The following is a 15,600-nucleotide window of genomic DNA, read 5'->3' as shown; positions in this document are numbered from 1 at the left end:
GAGATAGAGACAAAGAGACAGGGAAAGAGACAGACCTTGAAAGAGACAGACGGGGAAAGAGGCAGACGGGGAAAGAGACAAATGAGGAAAGACAGACAGAGAGACAGAAAAAAACAGACGAGGAAAAAGACAGATGGGGAAAGAGGCAGACGGGGAAAGAGGCAGACGGGGAAAGAGGCAGACGGGGAAAGAGGCAGACGGGGAAAGAGACAGACAGAGGCAGACGGGGAAAGAGACAGACAGAGACAGACGGGAAAAGAGACAGACAGAGACAGGCTGGGAAAGAGACAGACAGAGACTGACAGGGAAAGAGACAGACAGAGACAGACGGGGAAAGAGACAGACCTGGAAAGAGACAGACGGGGAAAGAGACAGATCTAGAAAGAGACAGACGAGGAAGGAGACAGACCTGGAAAGAGAGAGACAGACACAGAGATAGAGAGAGACACTGAGATAGAGACAGACAGACACAGAGATAGAGACAGATAGACTGATACAAAGACAGACAGAGACATAGACACAGACAGACCAGGAAAGAGACAGACAGAGAGCGACAGAGACTGGGAGAGAGACAGTTACCATCCCGGGTACTACAGCTAGTGTGTATATATATATATATATATATATATATATATATATATATATATACACAGTTAGGTCCAGAAATATTTGGACAGTGACACAATTTTCGCGAGTTGGGCTCTGCATGCTACCACATTGGATTTGAAATGAAATCTCGACAACAGAATTCAAGTGCAGATTGTAACGTTTAATTTGAAGGTTTGAACAAAAATGTCTGATAGAAATTGTAGGAATTGTCACATTTCTTTACAAACACTCCACATTTTAGGAGGTCAAAAGTAATTGGACAAATAAACCAAACCCAAACAAAATATTTTTATTTTCAATATTTTGTTGCGAATCCTTTGGAGGCAATCACTGCCTTAAGTCTGGAACCCATGGACATCACCAAACGCTGGGTTTCCTCCTTCTTAATGCTTTGCCAGGCCTTTACAGCCGCAGCCTTCAGGTCTTGCTTGTTTGTGTGTCTTTCCGTCTTAAGTCTGGATTTGAGCAAGTGAAATGCATGCTCAATTGGGTTAAGATCTGGTGATTGACTTGGCCATTGCAGAAGGTTCCACTTTTTTGCACTCATGAACTCCTGGGTAGCTTTGGCTGTATGCTTGGGGTCATTGTCCATCTGTACTATGAAGCGCCGTCCGATCAACTTTGCGGCATTTGGCTGAATCTGGGCTGAAAGTATATCCCGGTACACTTCAGAATTCATCCGGCTACTCTTGTCTGCTGTTATGTCATCAATAAACACAAGTGACCCAGTGCCATTGAAAGCCATGCATGCCCATGCCATCACGTTGCCTCCACCATGTTTTACAGAGGATGTGGTGTGCCTTGGATCATGTGCCGTTCCCTTTCTTCTCCAAACTTTTTTCTTCCCATCATTCTGGTACAGGTTGATCTTTGTCTCATCTGTCCATAGAATACTTTTCCAGAACTGAGCTGGCTTCATGAGGTGTTTTTCAGCAAATTTAACTCTGGCCTGTCTATTTTTGGAATTGATGAATGGTTTGCATCTAGATGTGAACCCTTTGTATTTACTTTCATGGAGTCTTCTCTTTACTGTTGACTTATAGACAGATACACCTACTTCACTGAGAGTGTTATGGACTTCAGTTGATGTTGTGAACGGGTTCTTCTTCACCAAAGAAAGTATGCGGCGATCATCCACCACTGTTGTCATCCGTGGACGCCCAGGCCTTTTTGAGTTCCCAAGCTCACCAGTCAATTCATTTTTTTCTCAGAATGTACCCGACTGTTGATTTTGCTACTCCAAGCATGTCTGCTATCTCTCTGATGGATTTTTTCTTTTTTTTAAGCCTCAGGATGTTCTGCTTCACCTCAATTGAGAGTTCCTTAGACCGCATGTTGTCTGGTCACAGCAACAGCTTCCAAATGCAAAACCACACACCTGTAATCAACCCCAGACCTTTTAACTACTTCATTGATTACAGGTTAACGAGGGAGACGCCTTCAGAGTTAATTGCAGCCCTTAGAGTCCCTTGTCCAATTACTTTTGGTCCCTTGAAAAAGAGGAGGCTATGCATTACAGAGCTATGATTCCTAAACCCTTTCTCCGATTTGGATGTGAAAACTCTCATATTGCAGCTGGGAGTGTGCACTTTCAGCCCATATTATATATATATAATTGTATTTCTGAACATGTTTTTGTAAACAGCTAAAATAACAAAACTTGTGTCACTGTCCAAATATTTCTGGACCTAACTGTATATATATATACATATATATATATATATATATATATATATATATATATACATACATACATACATACATATATATACACACACACACACAGTACAGACCAAAAGTTTGAACACACCTTCTCATGTAACGAGTTTTCTTTATTTTCATGACTCTGAAAATTGTAGATTCACATTGAGGGCATCAAAACTATGAATTAACACATGTGGAATGAAATACTTCACAAAAAAGTGTGAAACAACTGAAAATATGTCTTATATTCTAGGTTCTTCAAAGTAGCCACCTTTTGCTTTGATTACTGCTTTGCACACTCTTGGCATTCTCTTGATGAGCTTCAAGAGGTAGACACCGGAAATGGTTTTCACTTTACAGGTGCGCCCTGTGAGGTTCAATAAGTGGGATTTCTTGCCTTATAAATGGGGTTGGGACCATCAGTTGTGTTGTGCAGAAGTCTGGTGGATACACAGCTGATAGTCCTACTAAATAGACTGTTAGCTGCTTTTTTTCTTGCCATAATACAAATTCAAAGTAAAGAAAAACGAGTGGCCATCATTACTTTAAGAAATGAAGGTCAGTCAGTCTGAAAAATTGGGAAAACTTTGAAAGTGTCCCCAAGTGCAGTGGCAAAAACCATCAAACTCTACAAAGAAACTGGCTCACATGAGGACCGCCCGAGGAAAGGAAGACCAAGAGTCACCTCTGCTGCAGAGGATTCGTTTATCCGAGTCACCAGCCTCAGAAATCGCTGGTTAACAGCAACTGTTAAGAGGAGACTTTGTGCAGCAGGCCTTCATGGTAAAATAGCTGCTAGGAAACCACAGCCAAGGACAGGCAACAAGCAGAAGAGACTTGTTTGGGCTAAAGAACACAAGGAATGGACATTAGACCAGTGGGAATTTGTGCTTTGGTCTGATGAGTCCAAATTTGAGATTTTTGGATCCAACCACCGTGTCCTTGTGCGACGCAGAAAAGGTGAACTGATGGACTCTACATGCCTGGTTCCCACCGTGAAGCATGGAGGAGGTGGTGTGATGGTGTGGGGGTGCTTTGCTGGTGACACTGTTGGGGATTTATTCAAAATTGAAGGCATACTGAACCAGCATGGCTACCACAGCATCTTGCAGCGGCATGCTATTCCATCTGGTTTGCGTTTAGTTGGACCATCATTTATTTTTCAACATGACAATGACCCCAAACACACCTCCAGGCTGTGTAAGGGCTATTTGACTAAGAAAGAGAGTGATGGGGTGCTATGCCAGATAACCTGGCCTCCACAGTCACCAGACCTGAACCCAATCGAGATGGTTTGGGATGAGCTAGACCGCAGAGTGAAGGCAAAAAGGCCAACAAGTGCTAAGCATCTCTGGGAACTCCTTCAAGACTGTTGGAAGACCATTTCCGGTGACTACCTCTTGAAGCTCATCAAGAGAATGACAAGAGTGTGTAAAGCAGTAATCAAAGCAAAAGGTGGCTACTTTTAAGAACCTAGAATATAAGACATATTTTCAGTTGTTTCACACTTTGTTGTTAAGTATTTCCATTCCACATGTGTTAATTCATAGTTTTGATGCCTTCAATGTGAATCTACAATTTTCAGAGTCATAAAAATTAAGAAAACTTTTTGAATAAGAAGGTGTGTCCAAACATTTGGTCTTACTGTATATATAATCAGAAGTTTCTCTACACCAAATGCCTTGGATAGGGGAATGTCTAGACAAAAGCAGATGGACAATAGTCCATCTGCTGATAACCGGCTTTGCCAGGATGGGCGGAAATCAGTGAGTGGGTGGAGAAAAATACAACAGATTGTTGACCTCATCAACTCAAGGTCCCACATACTCTCTTTGAGCACCATCACAAGAGGATGCATACCATCAGCCCTGCAGAATCTCCCCCTGACTAGACAAGCAACCTCCGTTACTTGCAGAGTATCCGCATACCTCCTGATTCCTCTTATTCCTATCCTCTTAACCTCAAGTTTTGTAGAAAAGAAAAATACAAGGTAATATTGTGATACCGTGTTAGTATTTCAATTGATTTTTCTGGCTATGTCCCAAGAATGACAAAAGTATATTAGGATACCTTTATAGGCTAACCAGAAAAATTATATTAGCAAGCTTTCAGAGCACAAAGGCTCCTTCTTCAGGCTGATTACAAAAAAAAGCATAAAAATGGCTTTTTATTTTTTTTTTGTAATGCCTGAAGAAGGAGCCTTTGTGTTCTGAAAACTTGCTAATATAATTTTTCTGGTTAGCCTATAAAGGTATCACTCCTAAAATACTTTTGTCATTCCTGGGACATAGTATTTCAGTAGAAAAGAAAAAAGGGAGACAAGCGCACATAGGGTAATATTGTATTTTAAAAGTGAAATTGGGATATGAGGTGGTTGCTCATCTGATAGGGTTGTGTATGTCACAACTTCAATAAATGCCCCATAGATTTTTCATCTACTGCAGTAACGACTGTAGGTGAAAAAAGATCTTCAGCATGTAGATTAGGAGAAGAAGGAGATAGACGACGCTGCTGTGAAAGAAGTAGTTTCACATGTGGCAATGCTTCAAGTAGTGCATGTTTTAGGTTCATACAGAACCTTTTCTCCAAACGTTTGATAAAGGGGTCGGTACGTACCTGAAATGCGTAAACTTGCAGCATTACTACATGTTGAACTACTCCTCTTAACAGTGCGGTCTACCAGAACGTCTATTTCCTACTTCTCCTAACTCTAAGGTTTACCCTTCCTCCCCAGCCTATTATCCTACCCTACACCGATATCCCTCTTATAATCGCTGCATTAACCCCCTAGTCCAAAGCCAATCTTCCCTAGGTAATAGTAACTTTTGCTGCACTGCTAATAACCCCTTGAACTCCATCTATAGCTAACTATAAGTGGGGTGGGCTGCTATTGTCTGTGTGTTTTAGGTAACATGGGTGGAAACATTGAATAAAAAAATATTTATCTCCGCTGGTGTGTCCTGGATCTTCCATTGGAAAGTCTTCAGCAGCAGCGCGGAGTGAACACGTCTTCTGTCCTTTTTCTACCGATTGACCTCACTTAAGTGCTGTCAATCAAGATATGAAAAATTACTCAGTAAGCAATTTAAGGGGCGTAATGGTGCATTGAGCCCAAAGTGCACTAATGCTCCCTCATTTGCATACAAAATATTTTTTTTCTGGCAACTAAACCAATAATATTACAGGCATGATTTTTATAAGGGCTAACTCCCCTACATTCCTGTATAAAGGGTTTAATTAGCATTTTAGGGGGTGACAGACAGAGGCTGAGGAGTGAAGGTACATTTGCCGCCAGACTAATGATTTATTCAAGTCACAAAATGTACTGTGATTTGAAAACTAAGTTAAAATCCATCACATTTAATACAGAAAAGCAAAACATCTCTAAAAAAATAAAATGCAATTAAATAACTAACGTTCGGTAGCTGCAAATCAGAGCTTGGGCCAATCTGCTGCTCCGAAAGCCTTTCATAATAATGCTCACACAGATGTCGTGACTTTATAGAACCAAATAGCTAGCGCCACTATACAAGACGCATAATACCCATTAGTTTATGCATGCAGAGTATAATCAGGTCCTAATAGCACGCAAATGAATATTATATTAGCGCTCTAAAAAAAATCAATTATTGTTCAATCTGCCCACACATGTAATGATACAAATGTTTTCAAGCAAAAAAAAAAAGATTAAAATTCCGCTCCATAAAATATTACACTATTGATCGCCACTGGAGGCATTTACTCCATTACGCTCGTGTTTCTGTGGCACCATATATTCGGAACAGTAGGAAGCAGAGACGGAGGTAATACAAGGATTTCTACAGATTTATTGTGTGAAAATGATTGAGTCTAATATACAATCTACATTTTACAAGGAAACTCGCTGTGAATCAGCTGTCAAATACACAACTAGATGTGTTATGACCTGAATGAAATGGATTCATGTGCTTCGGCTACAATTTCTAGAAAATGTGATGCATTAACACTAGTAACCAGTTGCTGCTACGTTATTGCCATCATTTTTTCACTCCGACAATTGCGTAACTCCTGGAAATATAAAATGGTCTACCGTGTTCAAAAGTAACATGTCCCATTCTCATTGCTAAAGCCTGCTTTACACGTTGCAATTTTGCATAAGATATAGTATGCGATTTGCAACGCCCCCATCGTATGTTGTTGAACGTGCCGCACAAACGATTAACCCCCGTTACGCTTACTTACCTTCCATACGACCTCGCTGTGGGCGGCGAACGTCCACTTCCTGGAGTGGGAGGGATGTTCGGCGTCACAGCGACGTCATGCGGCAGCCAGCCAATAGAAGCAGAGGGGCGGAACATCCCACCCACCTCCTTCCTTCCGCATTGTGGGCCGGGAGCAGCGGGAGGCAGATAAGATCTGTTCAATGTTCCCGGGGTGTCACACACTGCAATGTGTGGTACCCCGGGTACGATCAACAATCTGACGTGCAATTCTAGAGAAAGGTACGATGTGTATGCGATGAACGTTTTAACGTTCAATTGCAATCACACGTACCTGTCACACACTGCAATGTAACTTACAATGCCGGATGTGCGTCACTTACGACGTGACCCTGCCGACACATTGTAAGATATATTGCAGCGTGTAAAGGAATAGATGGAAGCCCCCCGAACATACTGATCCCAAATACAATAATCAGCATCACATGGGCAGCATAAGAGAGAGTTTGAGTCTCTATAGACCAGGATCAGAGATGAGAGAACCCAAACTGGAAAGGTCGGGGTTCGTATCGAACACAGACTTTAAAAAAAAAAAAAAAATCAGTGTCCAAGTTTGGAGATCGGGTGTTGTACGTATGCTAAACATTCGATGAAGCATCAGCTCGGGTATGTTTGGTGATCTGCCCAGTACAAGGCACTTGTGGTTTCTGAATGGCTCTTACTGAGGGTAAAAACAATGTTTTCAGATGTAGTGTGTCCAAAAAACAAAACCCCGCCCTACCTCCCCCGGAACTGATCTGTTTATGGCTGGCTACATGTGGGCAGAGAGTCGAACTGTCCAATCAGTGACTTCCAAGTCAAGTCTGAGACCAGAACTGAACTTTATCTGAAGTCCGGCTGATCTTGGCCAATCCAAATTTCGACGGATCTGCTCATCTCTAACCAGGATGCATGTAGACTGACTGTTTTCCTAGTATTGCCTATATTAAGATGAAAGATACCTAGAGAGATGAGAAAGCAGAAAGATATTTCCTTGCATGCAGATGGTAGAATGAGGATCAGTAGAATTGGTGCAAACCAATTTGCAGGATACGATCCATCGGCAATGCCCAAAGTTGCCAATTGGATCTTTTCTTTTTTTTCTGGTCACCTAAATCATAAAAATATATTTTCTGTCCATGATTTTTGGACACTTTGAAAAACCACAATAAGTGATTGAAGTTTATAGCCCATAGTTCTGATATGAAGACATTAGCTGTAGTTACTATAAACTGTAAAATTATGATAATTACAGGCAAAATAATCTAAGTTCCTTCAGCTTCAAAAAAAATTCAGAGACCTTACATTTTTCTTTTTTTTTTTTTAAGATCAAGAGGTGGAGCGCACCACCATAATAATAATACACATGAAATATGGGTGCTCCCTGGTGCAGTGAAAAGAAGAGCTGCAAACAGGAGAACAACACACTACACATATAAACAGGGGCACACCTAGAATATTGGAGATAACGAGAGACACCTTTATTCAGTACAAAAATATTAAAAACAATTAAAACAGTGACAGAAAAAAACCACACACGGTATAATCCCCACCAAATATACTAGAGGATTCACAACTCATACAAAATATTGAAATAAGCAAATATATTATAACAAGCGTATAGGAGGCCACCTAGTATGCTAGAACAGGATCATGCATGTATCAGGTACACGATAATAGGATATTGGTAGAGACAGCATGTACACAAATTAATTATATGCAAATGCGCTACTATAAGCTAAGGCACACATTACTAATGAGGCCAACTAACTAAAGGGGGTGTTACACGTAGCGATATCGCTGGTGAAAGCACCCGCCCCCGTTGTTTGTGCGTCACGGGCAAATCGCTGACCGTGGCGCACAAAATCGTTTGGAGCCGTCACACGGACTTACCTGCCTAGCGACATCGCTTTTGCCGGTGAACCGCCTCCTTTCTAAGGGGGCAGTGCATGTGGCGTCACTAAGCGGCTGCCCAATAGAAGCGAAGGGGCGGAGATGAGTGGGACGTAACATCCCGCCTACCTCCTTCCTTCCACATTGCCGGCGGCCTCAGGTAAGCTGTAGTTCGTCGTTCCCGAGGTGTCACACGTAGCGATGTGTGCTGCCTCGGGAACGACAAACAACCTGCGTCCTCCACAATCAACGATTTTTTAAAAAGAAATGACGTGTCAACGATGGACGATAAGGTGAGTATTTTCCATCGTTAACGGTTGTTCCTTGCTGTCACAAGCAACGACGTCGCTAACGATGCCGGATGTGCGTCACAGAATCCGCGACCCTCGCGATATATCGTGTGACTGGGCCTTTAGTCCTGCAAATCGATTCACACCAACTCTTCTGGTCACAGTCTACCATTTGCATGGGAGGATATATTTCCTTCTGCTTTTGAATTTGGTTATATTATGGATCAGAGTTGTGCAGAATCTATGGAAAACTATATTCTCTAGTGTTCCTCTGTGCCATCAGTTCATACAATGGCTCAAAAAGAAAACCACACTGTGATGCTTCATAGTAGAAGAGCTGAAATAGTCATAAGCAGAACTGTTCTACTAAGGACATGTACATGGACAAATCTGTACAGAAGCTTGTATGAAGGCCTTTTCCTTGTACTAGTCATGTGTTGATGAAACCGATACAGAAAATATCGGTAAGTGGGGAAAAAACAAGACACCAGCGTTACCAGACTGAAACGAGCCATCCTCAGTCCATCAGAACTCACTAGTACCTTCATTTTTCTATATCCCAATATCATTTCATACAGTACTTTTCATAAAAGGTTTTTAAACCATAAGTAAATACTGTGGCATCATATTTTGTATTGTATTAGTGAGCTATAGTAATTTCTTCTACATGAGACCATGGTGTTGTATGGAGACACCATGGTACAGCAATGAAGTGCCTATGGTTCTACATTACAGTGCCGTATGGTCACATTGCATAGGCTCCATGCACATGCCTTCACCTTGTGAATAAGGGTCATATGTGCCATGCAAGACCTACACTCTCCACCTGATCTATCTATTACAATAAATAACACCACGCTCTCGCCAGTACCCAAAGTTCGCTGCCTCGGAGTGACCTTTGACTCTGCCTTATCCTTCATACCACACATCCAATCCCTCACCACCTCCTGCCGTCTTCAACTCAAAAATATTTCCAGAATCCGCCCTTTCCTCAATCTGCAATCTACTAAAATGCTAGTGCATGCCCTCATAATCTCCCGCCTCGACTACTGTAACATCCTCCTCTGTGGCCTCCCTGCCAACACGCTTGCCCCTCTCCAGTCCATCCTTAACTCTGCTGCCCGACTCATCCACCTCTCTCCTCAATACCACCCCGCTTCTCCTCTCTGCATGTCCCTCCACTGGCTTCCAATCTTCCACCGTATCCAATTCAAACTTCTAACACTGACCTACAAAGCTGTGCATAATCTTTCCCCTCCGTACATCTCCGAACTAATCCCCCACTACACTCCAACACGTCACCTCCGGTCCTCCCAAGATCTCCTCCTCTCCTCCTCTCTCATTCGCTCCTCACACACCCGACTCCAAGACTTCTCCCGAGCATCCCCAGTCTTCTGGAACTCGCTGCCTCAACACGTCAGACTATCCCCTACCCTTGCAAACTTCAAAAGGAACCTGAAAACTCATCTGTTCAGAAATGCCTACAATCTACAATGAACTCGCTGCTGCCCGACCACCGTGCGGAGCTGCCGCCCGACCACCGTGCGGAGCTGCCGCCCGACCACCGTGCGGAGCTGCCGCCCGACCACCGTGCGGAGCTGCCGCCCGACCACCGTGCGGAGCTGCCGCCCGACCACCGTGCGGAGCTGCCGCCCGACCACCGTGCGGAGCTGCCGCCCGACCACCGTGCGGAGCTGCCGCCTGACCTACACCCCACCTATTGTCTCCTCCCCATAATCCTATAGAATGTAAGCCCGCAAGGGTAGGGCCCTCTTCCCTCTGTACTAGTCTGTCTACTGTAACTTGTATACGTATTTTGTATGTAACCCCCTTATGTACAGCACCATGGAATTAATGGTGCTCTATAAATAAATAATAATAATAATAATAATAATAATAGGTTTTGATTAGATGAGTGAATCATTTCACAAGACCCTGTTCAAGGGACCATGTCAAATGGTCTACGGCTGCCAAGCAGGTGCCCTCCTACCTGTTGGAATCCCCAATACTTTTTCTGATTTATTGTTCTGGCACAACGTCATTGTTGCAGGGCTACATATGCATGATGTTGCATCAAACCTACTAAGGAGAAGAATACATACAGCTGCACTCTAAAATGCTAACATTGAATAAGTGAACTCTGGTATTGCATTACTACTATAGGTGATCCCATATACAGTGTGTCCACCCATATCCTGTCCACCGCCATTAACTTGAGAACGGCGGCAGCTATAGGCATAGAAGTGGTGTCTAGGCATAGTAAAGTAGCCATGCACTACGCAATGAAACCACCTATAGCGCCGCCTGGTGAAAAACAACGGAGTTAGCATTTTTATCTCAAAAAACGGAACGAGATAGAGAAAAAAAGTGAATTAAAAAATTGTAGGGCATCATCAATTCAGTACAATTCGACACCTTGCATACAGAAATGCTATGATTAGAACGTGTAAAACTCACAAGGCTGCGGACGTGAAGTGATACCTCATGGAGACCTTCTTACAAGTCATTGGGTATGGTGACTGCGTGGAGTGGCCTCCACACTCACCTGACCTGACCCCATTACGCTTTTTTTCTGTGAGGTCACATCAAACAGCAGGTGTATGCGACCCCTCCACCAACATTGCAGGACCTACGATGACGTATCACAGATGCTTGTGCAAACGAGTCACCTACCATATTGCACAATGTGCAGCAAGATACAGTATGCTGTGCAGAGTCCAGATGTGCATTGCAGCTGACGGGGGCCACTTTGAGCTTCAAAGTTAAATGAGCGCCATATGCGTGACCAGCATTCAATGTTTTGGGGGGTCATGGGTTTAATATCATAGCATTTCTGTATGCAAGGTGTCGATTCGTATTGAATTGTTGATATCCTACAATTTTTTAATTCACCTTTTTTCTCAATCTCGTTCCGTTTTCGAGATAAAAATTTTAACTCCGTTGTTTTCCACCAGGTGGTGCTATAGGTGGTTTCATTGCGTAGCGCATGGCTACTTTACTATACCTAGACACCACTGCTATGCCTATAGCTGCCGCCGTTCTCAAGTTAATGGCGGTGGACAGGATATGGGTGAACACACTGTATTCACCGAAACCCTAACTTGACATACCTCTATCTGGGTTAAAAACCTAGTTGTCAGGGCAGAAAGGATCCAGATATAAAGAAGGAGGACACAGCCTGGTTAGAGGTCATGGTGCTCAGTCAAAAAGAAACGCACTACAAATATATCAAAAAGACTAACCCGCATATCCAACAGCTGTGAACAGGTGCTAGCTAAAAACACATTATAACTACAAAATACATACAGCTGCACTCTAAAATGCTAACAATGAATAAGGGAACTCTAGTATTGCATTACTGCTATAGGAATATTTGAAAAAAGAGAGATACTTAGCTACAAGGTGATCTCCTATATATTTATCTGGCCTTTAACGTGAGAGATCACCTTGTCATGCTTACCAGGCCCACATGCAGTGGCCAACACATAGCCGGGCTGTGTCCACCCTCTTTGATAGTTGCACCCTTTCTGCCCAGACATGTAGGTTTTTAACCCTGATAAAGGCAGTTAAAGTTAGGGTCCCAGTAAATATATATATATACATATATATATATGTATGAGCTCACCTTGTCGGGGTTACCGGGTTCACATGCATTGGCCACTACGTAAGCTAAGTATCTCTATTTTTTCAAACATTCCTATAGCAGTAATGCAATACCAGAGTTCTCTGATTCACTGTTAGCACTTTAACACTAGAAGTCCCAGAAATTTTGAGCTCCCCCCTGAAGTCCCGAAAGAGGGTCAAATGACCCTTAGTCCAAACTGAATAGGACGAACTAGAAACTAAATGGCTAAACTCAATGGAAAACAACAACCTCCTGTGGTGCGACAGTAATGGCCTTAATTACAGAACAAAAAACGGTGATTATAGGATGTTAGCTAAAATCCTTCAGGTCATTCGACCCGTCTCTGGGTTCCAAAGGTAGAAATGTTAAATGACCCCTCTCTGGGACTTCTAGTGTTAAAGTGCAGCTGTATGTATTTTTGTAGTTATGTGTTTTCAGCTGGCACCTGTTCACACCTCTTGGATGTGCAGGTCAGTCTTTTTGATATACGGTACTAATGAGAAGAGGCGTCAGGGATGCCTGTTGATTCTCCAGGCTCCCGTCACATGGTCACACGCTAATGATGAGGCTTCTGAACAAGGGTCCTGCAAATCGATTTGCCTATCTCTAGTTTTGAGATCTGTGGAGTGATGGGACAAAATAAAAACATTACCCAAGGTTACTTATTTCCTTGCTACTGGTGACAGTAAAAAACTTTGTGGATTTTTAACTAACATATAAAATGAATAATTCTGCCCATGTATAAGAATGTATAATAAAGTTCACCGCACTCTCCAATAATTTTTCATGGAGTAAGTGAGATTTATTCGAGAAATACAGACGGTGGACAATAGAAGGCAAAAGGATAAGCGACTATATAACGTTTCAACCTGTGGGGTCTTTATGAGAAAATCGCTTTAAGCAATGTGGTCTGGGCGTTCTCGCACCTGTGTCCCTGCTGGTCCGTCAGTGTGTGTCACAGGCGCGGGACACAGGCGTGGGAGCGCCCAGACCGTGTCCACAGGCAGGGACACAGGCGCGGGAGCGCCCAGACCACATTGCTTAAAGCGATTTTCTGATAAAGACCCCACAGGTCGAAACGTTATAGTCGCTTATCCTTTTGCCTTCTCTTGTCCACCGTCTGTATTTCTCGAATAAATCTCACTTATTGCATGAAAAAATATTGGAAAGTGCGGTGAACTTTATTATATATTACCTGGGAATTCATATCCCATCTACCAGCACCTCTCAATGATAACGGCTGTGTGCACACCAAAATTCTAATACTCATGTATAAGAATGTACATAATCCTATGTACAACTGCGGCAACTCTTCAGTATCAGGTCCTATAATTACATAAAGTCTGCCCTGTCTGAGCATTAATTGCTGTCGTTATCTAACACAAAATGAGCATCGCAGTTCCACATCAGATAACTACTCAATGCTATTATAATTATTCTGTGTGACCTTGGCCCAGTTTCTTAATGCTTGTTATAGCCAGTAAATTGCCTGTTTGATAATGTTTCCCCAAAGCTGAAACATTAATTAATAAATAGAAATCAGGGTCTTCTGAATTCCCCGGCCTTCGCGGCCGTACATCCGCTCTGATACGACAATCTATCTGGTTTCCGATCTCAGCCTGCGCCGTTCAACACAATATACACTGACTTGTGTTTCATGAGAACGCTCTTGTTACTGTTAAAGTCACATCAGGAAACGTGGATATTAAAATCAAAATAGACATTAACTGTTGCCTTCAGGCAGCACAACAGAGCATCTGCCAACGAACATGCATAACTAACTAGCAAGGCTTGCTTCATTAATTCTTCTAGACAATGGGGAGGAGGAAAGACTTCAATGCAGCATCCAAGATGCTTCATAAGAAAGGCGCAAAACTCTTGTGTTCTTACTGGATTCTTATATTCCTCCCTTCGTATTGCACCAGGGAGAAGAACGAAGGAAAGCGGGAGATAATTTAACGAGAGCAGTGAAAGGTTTACTGACATATCCTCTCAGGCTAAAATCTTTACAAGTGTAGAAAAAGTCATGATGAACTTTGTAAAAAGTGCTAAGAGATGGTGACAGAAATGGGATACAATACTCCAATCCATTCCATGCAAGCTGCCCCGGCAAAGTCTTAGTAAGGCAGCCAGCCAATGTACGTTAGCTTGTATGAGTGGACACTTTCTGTCCTCCATAGATGTTGATTAAAGGCCCCGTTACACGCAACGACGTATCTAACGATATATCGCCGGGGTCACGGATTCCGTGACGCACATCCGGCATAGTTAGCGACGTCGTTGCATGTGACACCAACGAACGGCCGTTAATGATGGAAAATCCTCACCAAATCGTCCATCGTTGACACGTCGTTCATTTTCAAAAAATCGTTGATTGTTGAGGACGCAGGTTGTTCGTCGTTCCCAAGGCAGCACACATCGCTATGTGTGACACCTTGGGAACGACGAACTACAGCTTACCTGCGGCCGCCGGCAATGAGGAAGGAAGGAGGTGGGCGGGATGTTACGGCCGCTCATCTCCGCCCTTCTCCTTCTATTGGGCGGCCACTTAGTGACGCCACTGTGACGCCGCACGCACCGACCCCTTAGAAAGGAGGCGGTTCGCCGGCCACAACGACGTTGCTAGGCAGGTAAGTCCATGTGATGGCTCCTAACGATATTGTGCACCACGGGCAGCAATTTGCCCGTGACGCACAATCGACGGGGGCGGGTACGCTCGCTAGCGATATCGCTAGCGATATTGCTGCATGTAAAGCCCCCTTTAGAGTGCATAATGCACTCAAAACGCGTCAGTTTTTAAATTCCCCATCCTTGTTTCTGTGTATTTTTATGGATTAATTCAATAACTTAAAAGAAGAGTTTTACAGCTACCAGTGCTGGATTTCTGCCTTTATTGTGATACCTGAGAGGTTTTCACTCTTGTAGTTTTATTTACCCTTCAAAATGTTTGTTAAATACAGATGTGATTTCTATTTTTTTTTCCAAAAAAAGCATCTTAATCCCTAAGAATATGTACAATACTCATGAACATACCCCTGAATTATCATGTTATTTTTTTTACCTCTATTTAAAGAGGACCAACCACCAGGATTTTCCTTTATAAAATAAAGCCAGGGCTATACTGGCGCTATCATGCTGATTCTATACATACCTGTAGTTGTGAGATCAGATGTATACTTTCTGAAATATAGGCACATAAAGTTTGTGAAATGCACTGTTACTTTATTGATAGTTGCTGCAA

The 15,600-nt window shown here is 42.9% G+C and overlaps 1 protein-coding gene across 9 annotated transcripts in view; it reads right to left on the bottom strand.

The window, feature by feature from the left end:
• The window catches only part of LOC142258359 (ryanodine receptor 3), an 847,167-nt gene that overhangs the window by 60,867 nt on the left and 770,700 nt on the right, over positions 1 to 15,600 (bottom strand). The gene's annotated exons all lie outside the window — the stretch shown is intronic.

This window comes from Anomaloglossus baeobatrachus, chromosome 12 (genome assembly GCF_048569485.1).
Source record: "Anomaloglossus baeobatrachus isolate aAnoBae1 chromosome 12, aAnoBae1.hap1, whole genome shotgun sequence".
Classification (NCBI taxonomy): Eukaryota; Metazoa; Chordata; class Amphibia; order Anura; family Aromobatidae; genus Anomaloglossus; species Anomaloglossus baeobatrachus.
Note: the sequence above shows the minus strand (reverse complement) of the source record. Positions and strands in the feature narration are given on the sequence as shown.